Source organism: Sciurus vulgaris, assembly GCF_902686455.1.
Source record: "Sciurus vulgaris genome assembly, chromosome: 9".
Lineage (NCBI taxonomy): Eukaryota > Metazoa > Chordata > Mammalia > Rodentia > Sciuridae > Sciurus > Sciurus vulgaris.
Window position 1 is genome coordinate 1,459,545 of NC_136469.1, and position 7,566 is coordinate 1,467,110.

At 45.5% G+C, this 7,566-nt stretch overlaps 1 long non-coding RNA gene across 1 annotated transcript; it reads right to left on the reverse strand.

The window, feature by feature from the left end:
* Positions 1-201: 201 nt before the first annotated feature.
* LOC306669083 lies at positions 202-7,565 on the reverse strand. The gene is made up of 3 exons (XR_013766019.1): positions 7,428-7,565; positions 368-1,809; positions 202-306 (listed from the first exon to the last, which is right to left on the reverse strand). It is a non-coding gene; the product is annotated as an uncharacterized lncRNA (long non-coding RNA).
* Between the last annotated feature and the right edge of the window lies 1 nt (position 7,566).

Below are 7,566 nucleotides of genomic sequence, written 5' to 3' on the forward strand. Positions count from 1 at the left end.
GCACCTGGCCTGGAGATGGCCAAGGAAAGAAGCCCGAACTCTAATGCCAGAATGGCACTGACCCATGTTTCGATTCCTAAATGGAGACTTAAGCTTAAATACCCATATAACTGTTTCTGACACCTGAAAATGCCCAGAAAAGCAGGGAGCCCACTCCCACGTCCATGCAGGGCAGGGCAGGGCAGGGCAGGGCAGGGCGGGACCTGCCCCACAGAGGGTAGCAGGAGGGAATTCAATCAGCTTTACACTGTGTGCCAAGTCCTGCTTGTTCAGCATTCTGAACACCAAGGGGACTTTCCTGCACACCTCAGCAGTGGTGTGTGCATGCACGCCCATGCGCTTCATGCTCTCTTACTTTCCTGCACACCTCAGCAGTGGTGTGTGCATGCACGCCCATGCACTTCATGCTCTTCCCTAAGTGCACACATGGGCTCCTAGCAGCAGCCAGCCCAGACTTAGACATGGGAATGGCAGAGTCTTCTTCATGGTACAATTCCCACTTCTCCTGAATAAATCACCATGAAACTTTGTGTCTGGGCCTGTTGTCTACAAGGTTCAGACTCCAGATAGAAAAACAATGACAGGGCCAAGTCCAGTTGGAACCCAGTTCTTATCACATATGAGAAAAGGTACATTTCTCTTCTGAGTTTCACCAGAATCAACATGTTTTGATTGATTTTATGTTTTCCCCGTGAATGGATGGGAGGAAAAGCAGTGCAGCTAATTCCAATCAGAGGGAATTCTGGGTAAAGAGTGCAGACATACATTCATTACCCATACTGTAAGGAATACAGATTCTGCACATGCTCAGAGGAGCACTGGAGAGCTGGGGAGGTGGAGACTTCTGCAGATGCACCTGCTCTTGATCAGAAACAGGTTTAGTGTGGCAGCCTCAATTTGGCTTCAACATCTTTCTTTTGAGAACACTAGAAGGATTGCCTTTCACATTCACTTGAAATTAAATTATTTAGGGTAAAAATTACAGTATTTGCATTGGCTGCAATAAGATGGCTTGTGTTATAAAGATTGTATATAACTAAATCAAATTTTATGGCAGTTTGGTATAAGTTAATATTTTTAAGTATTCTATTCATCTGATCCAAAGCTCTAGAAGTGGCTTTCTTTATATTAATAAATATTTTTAATGTCTCACAGTTCACTAGTACTTCATAAATTCTAAGAACAGATCTTTTATTTCTTTTTTTAGTTATAAAATAATATAAATATTTAAAATCCTGAACAGATCATTAAAAAAAATAAGGTCTTAATGATATCATACTTTCTATCATTTTCTTTAAGTGCAGGTTTTATTTTTGATTCATCACAGAATGCACTTTCTTTTTTTAGGTGCTTCTACCATTTCAAACATAGCTTTGTAAGGGAGGAAACACTCAACTTCAAACTAATTGTAAATTAAATTGTAATTTTAAAAAGGTGTTAAGTATTAAGTTTGCTAATTTAAATGAACTACATTGCAGTATTTCATATTCTTTAAACAGCACAAGCTAAACCTCCAAAATCATTGGCTTCATGCATCATTTTCTTTCTTATCTAAGTATGTCTCTCTTAAAGAGATCCCTAGGTGCAGTTTATATACTAGCTCTTCTACTAACATTGATGGGTCTTAAATTCAATCTTCTGTGTGATGCAAGGAGGTACAATATCTTAGTCCATCTTGTGCTGTTTGAACAGAATACCACAAATCCAGTAATTCCTAACAAATGTAAACTTATTGGCTCCCAGTTCTGGAGGCTGGAAATGCAAGGTCAGGGGCTGGCTTCTGGAAAGGGCCTCTTAGGTGTGCCATTCCTTGGCAGAAGGGGGAGGGGAGGAAAGAGAGACAGGAAGAAAAAAATCAAAAAACAAAGAGCAGAAGGCAGAATTGTCCCTTTATGATGAACCCACCTTACAGGTAGCTCATTCGTGACAGTGGAGCATCCGCCCCACCACCTGGCACAGGCCCACCCCAACGACTCACACTGGGGATTAATCTTCCATGTGTGCTTTTGGGGGGACACATTCAAGCCAGTGTACCAGGGAAAATAAATGATACTTTCCTTTTGAGGGACTATTTAATTTCACTAAATCATTAATCCCACAGATTGTTAAGACAGTAGAATTATTACTGTTTTAAAAATACTGTTTATACAGGAAATGTTTCAGGAACTGTTTATAGATATTAGACACTTTTATAGAAAGCAATATTTCATATGCTTTTCCTCTAAGTTATACATATTTTTAAAGCTTCAGTTTTTTCTCTCTTCTTGATAGTTTACATGATTTAAAAATGCAGTAAACATTTTTTTAAAACAATTGCAATGCTACTTAGAACAAATTAAAAGAAACTTGTTGGACTTTGTTGTATTTACCTCTAAAAATAGTTATTCTGGCCTCAGAGATTTAATAATTGGCATAAAAGACATACAATATTGACAAAACCATAAATCTCATAATTTTGAAAGTACAATAGATGTTTTGTACTAATTTTAAAAATATTATACTTATTAATCACATATTTCCATCTGATAGACATATAGGCTATGAAATATATTTCTTCTTACTTTATATTCCAGCAAGTTAAGCTTTACAATTATTTCTATATAAACACAATATCCTTAAAAACTTTAAGTGATGAAAAAAACAGCTTTCGCCAGTTTCTCATATAGGTGCTTGGTTAACACACAAGGCTTGTTAAATGCACCGCTCGAGACCTGGGCTGCTGTCCTGCTATGCACAATAAACGCACAGGCCAGAATGCTTCTGCACCTAATGAGGGAGAAGAGGGGCGGAGAGCCAGAGAGTGTGGGGCAGAGGCCACGCTTCCAGGACACACCCCCAGAGACCTACTTTCTCCAGTTAGGTCCCACCCCGTAATCCACTAATGAGGTCAGGACATTCATGGTCCAATCATTGCCTAAAAGCCCACCTCTGGACCTTGCAGCCCTGAGTAACAAGTTCTCAACACACAGCTTTTGGGGGATATTCCAGATTGAAAACATTAAAGACCCTTTTTTTCCCTAGGAGAATTTTCTCTTACCCAGTTGTAAATTCATAAAATATACAAGAAAAAAGGTACATTTTTTTGAGAGGGAACCCCAAAGCTTGACTGCGCCTATAAGATTTGGCACATAAAGAACAGAAAGAGGCTAGACAGGGCAGTAGAGTGTTATATAAAATGCCAATTGCTTAAATTTCATCAATTTGAACCCAGTTATGGGTGGAGTGTTTTAAAATCTGTTGGTTTGGAGTTACATCCCCACTTACAAAAATCGCAATAATCCTCTGATGAGTCTAATAGCTTTGTAAACACCATAAGGTACTGAATATCAGTATCTTTATCAGTCCTGTTCCCAGACAGAAAAACAAATAATTCAAATTACTTTAAACAGACATCATCTATTACAGAGAAATATTCACGCAGGTGTTGAAGAGCAAAACTGGAAGGTGTGATTACAACAGAAACTCCTTCAGGGGGAGTGGCTACCAATCCCAGTGCTGGTGGCTGGGTTGTATTATCAGAGCCCAAACAGTCATTGTTAGGAAGCCACACAAGGAGGGAAAGGGGCTGCTCTAACTGGTTCTGGAGTCTGCAAGGCAGACAGCCAATTCCCTGGATTCCAGAAGCATAAGAGAAGTTAAGAACTACAGCTTTCCCTATTTCTGCCTTTTGAGTTCCTGTATTCTCTGGGAAGATTCTTCCTGAAGGCCAAATGACAAGGATGGCTGCAAAATGCAGTGTGTAAACTCCTGGCCCAACCACCATCTCAGAGCAGGATGCGGGTGACCACAGGGCATAGCCCACAAGTGAGCAGCTGATGTGGCACTTTGGGCAGGGCTCTCCGTTAGACAGTAAACACTATGCAGAAAGACTGGGCTATTTAATCTTCAATAGACTTCATATTCTCTGGGGTCTATACAAAATGCTCAGTTACCAATAAATATCTAAACAAATGCTTAGTCCCATCATTAGAAAGTAAATAGTTCAAATCAGTACTCAACTTACTTGTAAAGAAATACACTTTAAAGTCAGGCGAGGTGGGGCATACCTGTAATCCTAGTGGCTCAGGAGGCTGAGGCAGGAGAATTACAAGTTGGAGACCAGACTCAGCAAACTAGAGAGGCCCTAAGCAACTTAGTGAGACCCTGTCTCTAAATATAAAATAAAAAGGGCTGGGGATGTGGCTCAGTGGTTAAGTGCCTCTGGATTCAATTCCTGGTACCCCGGCCCAACAGAAATGCACTTTTGCATATCTCCCCACCCTCGATAGCCTGTTTTCCCTTGAATGAGTACTATTTCCTACACAAACATCTGCTTATGCCTTCCTATGATGCCCATTGAGATTCTATCACCTATGCTAAGAGCGTCCCCCTGCAACTTGAATCACCCCACCTCCACTGGGAATTCCTCACACTCTGGAGAAATCTTTTCTCCGGTGACATCTCTTGGTGGCCCTTTTGTCTCTTCCAGATTACAATTTCATGTTAAAAGTAAGGCAGTGTAAGAATTCTAACCCATTCCCACAACCATCTGTAGATCAGTCGGGATGAGACAATTAATCCCTGACCAGGCAAGGTCATTACCCCTTGCCAGCCTGAAGCAGCCATAGAAGTCAGATCTTCACCTTTCACCAAACTTTTACCTTGTGGGGCTGAGGAGATAGGATTTCGGTAAAGAGATACACTGTCTCTCAAAGGGAACACCCATGAGCATCTGAGATGCAGAGAGTGCTCAAGAGTTGTGCTCAAGAGTCATAACTCTGGAGATCGGGTTGTGGCTCTAGCACGTGTGAGGGCCTGGGTTTTTATCCTCAGCACCACATAAGGATAAATAAACAAAATAAAGATATTGTGTCCATCGACAATTAAAATACACACACACACACACATACTTAAAAAAAAAAAAGTCGTAACTCTGGAGTGCCATGACTTGGCCCACACCCTCCTAAAATAGGGAAAAGATCCCAGGCTCTGCCCTGGCCCCACCTCCAGACTACTGCCCCCCTATGAATATTGGAGTTCAAGCCAAGGAGGGGCGTCTCCTTCTGGAGATAGTCTGCATTCTCCTTTCCGTGTACCTACTTCCTAAATAAACTTCTATGGGAAAAAAAAATGCTTTAACATGTATGTTCAACGTCTGAGGGCATAGCGCCTTGAAGTTCATGTTTTCCAAACAATGCTGTCATTACTCCAGCTATTTTTTCAGGTCTTCCTCTTGAAACTGTTACCAAAAGCTCGGTCCTTGTCCATGATGCCAAGCCAATAATGAGGACACAGGTTTGAGAAAAAGGAAGAAGACAGATTATTGCTTTGCTAGCAAAGGAGAAACAGGAATCTCCTGTCGCAAAGGCTGTGATTCTGCCCACGAGCAGGAACAGGGCACTGTTGTAGAGGTGACTCGGGGGAATACCAGTAGGGAGGAGAGGATGAGGGAGAAGGTCAGGGAGAAGTATGAGGGAGAAGGTCGAGGAGGAGAGGATGAGGGAGAAGGTCAGGGAGAAGAGGATGAGGGAGAAGGTCAGGGAGAAGTGATGAGAGAGAAGGTCTGGGAGAAGTATGAGGGAGAGGTCAGGGAGAAGTGATGAGGGAGAAGGTCAGGGAGAAGTGATGAGAGAGAAGGTCAGGGAGAAGTATGAGGGAGAGGTCAGGGAGAAGTGATGAGGGAGAAGGTCGAGGAGGAGAGGATGAGGGAGAAGGTCAGGGAGAAGTATGAGGGAGAAAGTCGAGGAGGAGAGGATGAGGGAGAAGGTCAGGGAGGAGAGGATGAGGAGAAGGTCAGGGAGAAGTATGAGGGAGAAAGTCGAGGAGGAGAGGATGAGGGAGAAGGTCAGGGAGGAGAGGATGAGGAGAAGGTCAGGGAGAAGTATAAGGGAGAGGTCAGGGAGAAGTGATGAGGGAGAAGATCAGGGAGAAGTGATGAGAGAGAAGGTCAGGGAGGAGAGGATGAGAAGAGGATGAGGGGAAGTTAGGGAGAAGTGATGATGGGAGAAGGTCAGGGAGGAGAGGATGAGGAGAAGGTCAGGGAGAAGTGATGATGGGAGAAGGTCAGGGAGGAGAGGATGAGAGAGAAGGTCAGGGAGAAGTGATGAGAGAGAAGGTCAGGGAGGAGAGGATGAGGAAGAGGATGAGGGAGAAGGTCAGGGAGAAGTGATGAGGGAGAAGGTCAGGGAGGAGAGGATGAGGGAGAAGTTCGAGGAGGAGAGGATGAGGAGAAGGTCAGGGAGAAGAGGATGAGGGAGAAGGTCAGGGAGAAGTGATGAGAGAGAAGGTCAGGGAGGAGAGGATGAGGAGGAGGATGAGGGAGAAGGTCAGGGAGAAGGTCAGGGAGAAGTGATGAGAGAGAAGGTCAGGGAGGAGAGGATGAGGAGGAGGATGAGGGAGAAGGTCAGGGAGAAGGGATGAGGGAGAAGGTCAGGGAGAAGTGATGAGGGAGAAGGTCAGGGAGGAGAGGATGAGGAGGAGGATGAGGGAGAAGGTCAGGGAGAAGTGATGAGGGAGAAGGTCAGGGAGAAGAGATGAGGGAGAAGGTCAGGGAGAAGGGGATGAGGAAGAAAGTCAGGGAGAAGTGATGAGGGAAAAGGTCAGGGAGAAGGGATGAGGGAGAAGGTCAGGAGAAGGGGATGAGGGAGAAGGTCAGGGAGAAGGGATGAGGAAGAAAGTCAGGGAGAAGTGATGAGGGAAAAGGTCAGGGAGAAGGGATGAGGGAGAAGGTCGGGGAGAAGGGGATGAGGGAGAAGGTTAGGGAGAAGTGATGAGGTAGAAGGTCGGGGAGAAGGGATGAGGGAGAAGTCAGGGAGAAGGGGATGAGGAAGAAGGTCAGGGAAAAGGGATGAGGGAGAAGGTCAGGAGAAGGGGATGAAGGAGAAGGTCAGGGAGAAGGGGATGAGGGAGAAGGTCAGGGAGAAGTGATGAGGGAGAAGGTCAGGGAGAAGGGATGAGGGAGAAGGTCAGGGAGAAGGGATGAGGGAGAAGGTCAGGGAGAAGGGATGAGGGAGAAGGTCAGGGAGAAGTGATGAGGGAGAAGGTCAGGGAGAAGGTCAGGGAGAAGGGGATGAGGGAGAAGGTCGGGGAGAAGGGATGAGGGAGAAGGTCGGGGAGAAGTCATGAGGAAGAAGGTCAGGGAAAAGGGATGAGGGAGAAGGTCAGGAGAAGGGGATGAAGGAGAAGGTCAGGGAGAAGGGGATGAGGGAGAAGGTTAGGGAGAAGTGATGAGGGAGAAGGTCGGGGAGAAGTCATGAGGAAGAAGGTCAGGGAGAAGGGGATGAGGGGGAAGGTCGAGGAGGAGAGGATGAGGGAGAAGGTCAGGGAGGAGAGGATGAGGAGAAGGTCAGGGAGAAGGGGATGAGGGAGAAGGTTAGGGAGGAGAGAATGAGGGAGAAGGTCAGGGAGAAGGGGATGAGGGAGAAGGTTAGGGAGAAGGGAACCGATACCTCAGAGCCAGCAAGGAGCACGTGAGTAGGCGGGTGACGCACAGGAGACGAGCGCGCCCCCTGAGGCCCGCCACGCTTCTGGCACCACCGCCGCGGCTTCCGGCGCGCACCACTCGTCGGCCGGAGCGAAAGGGTCCGT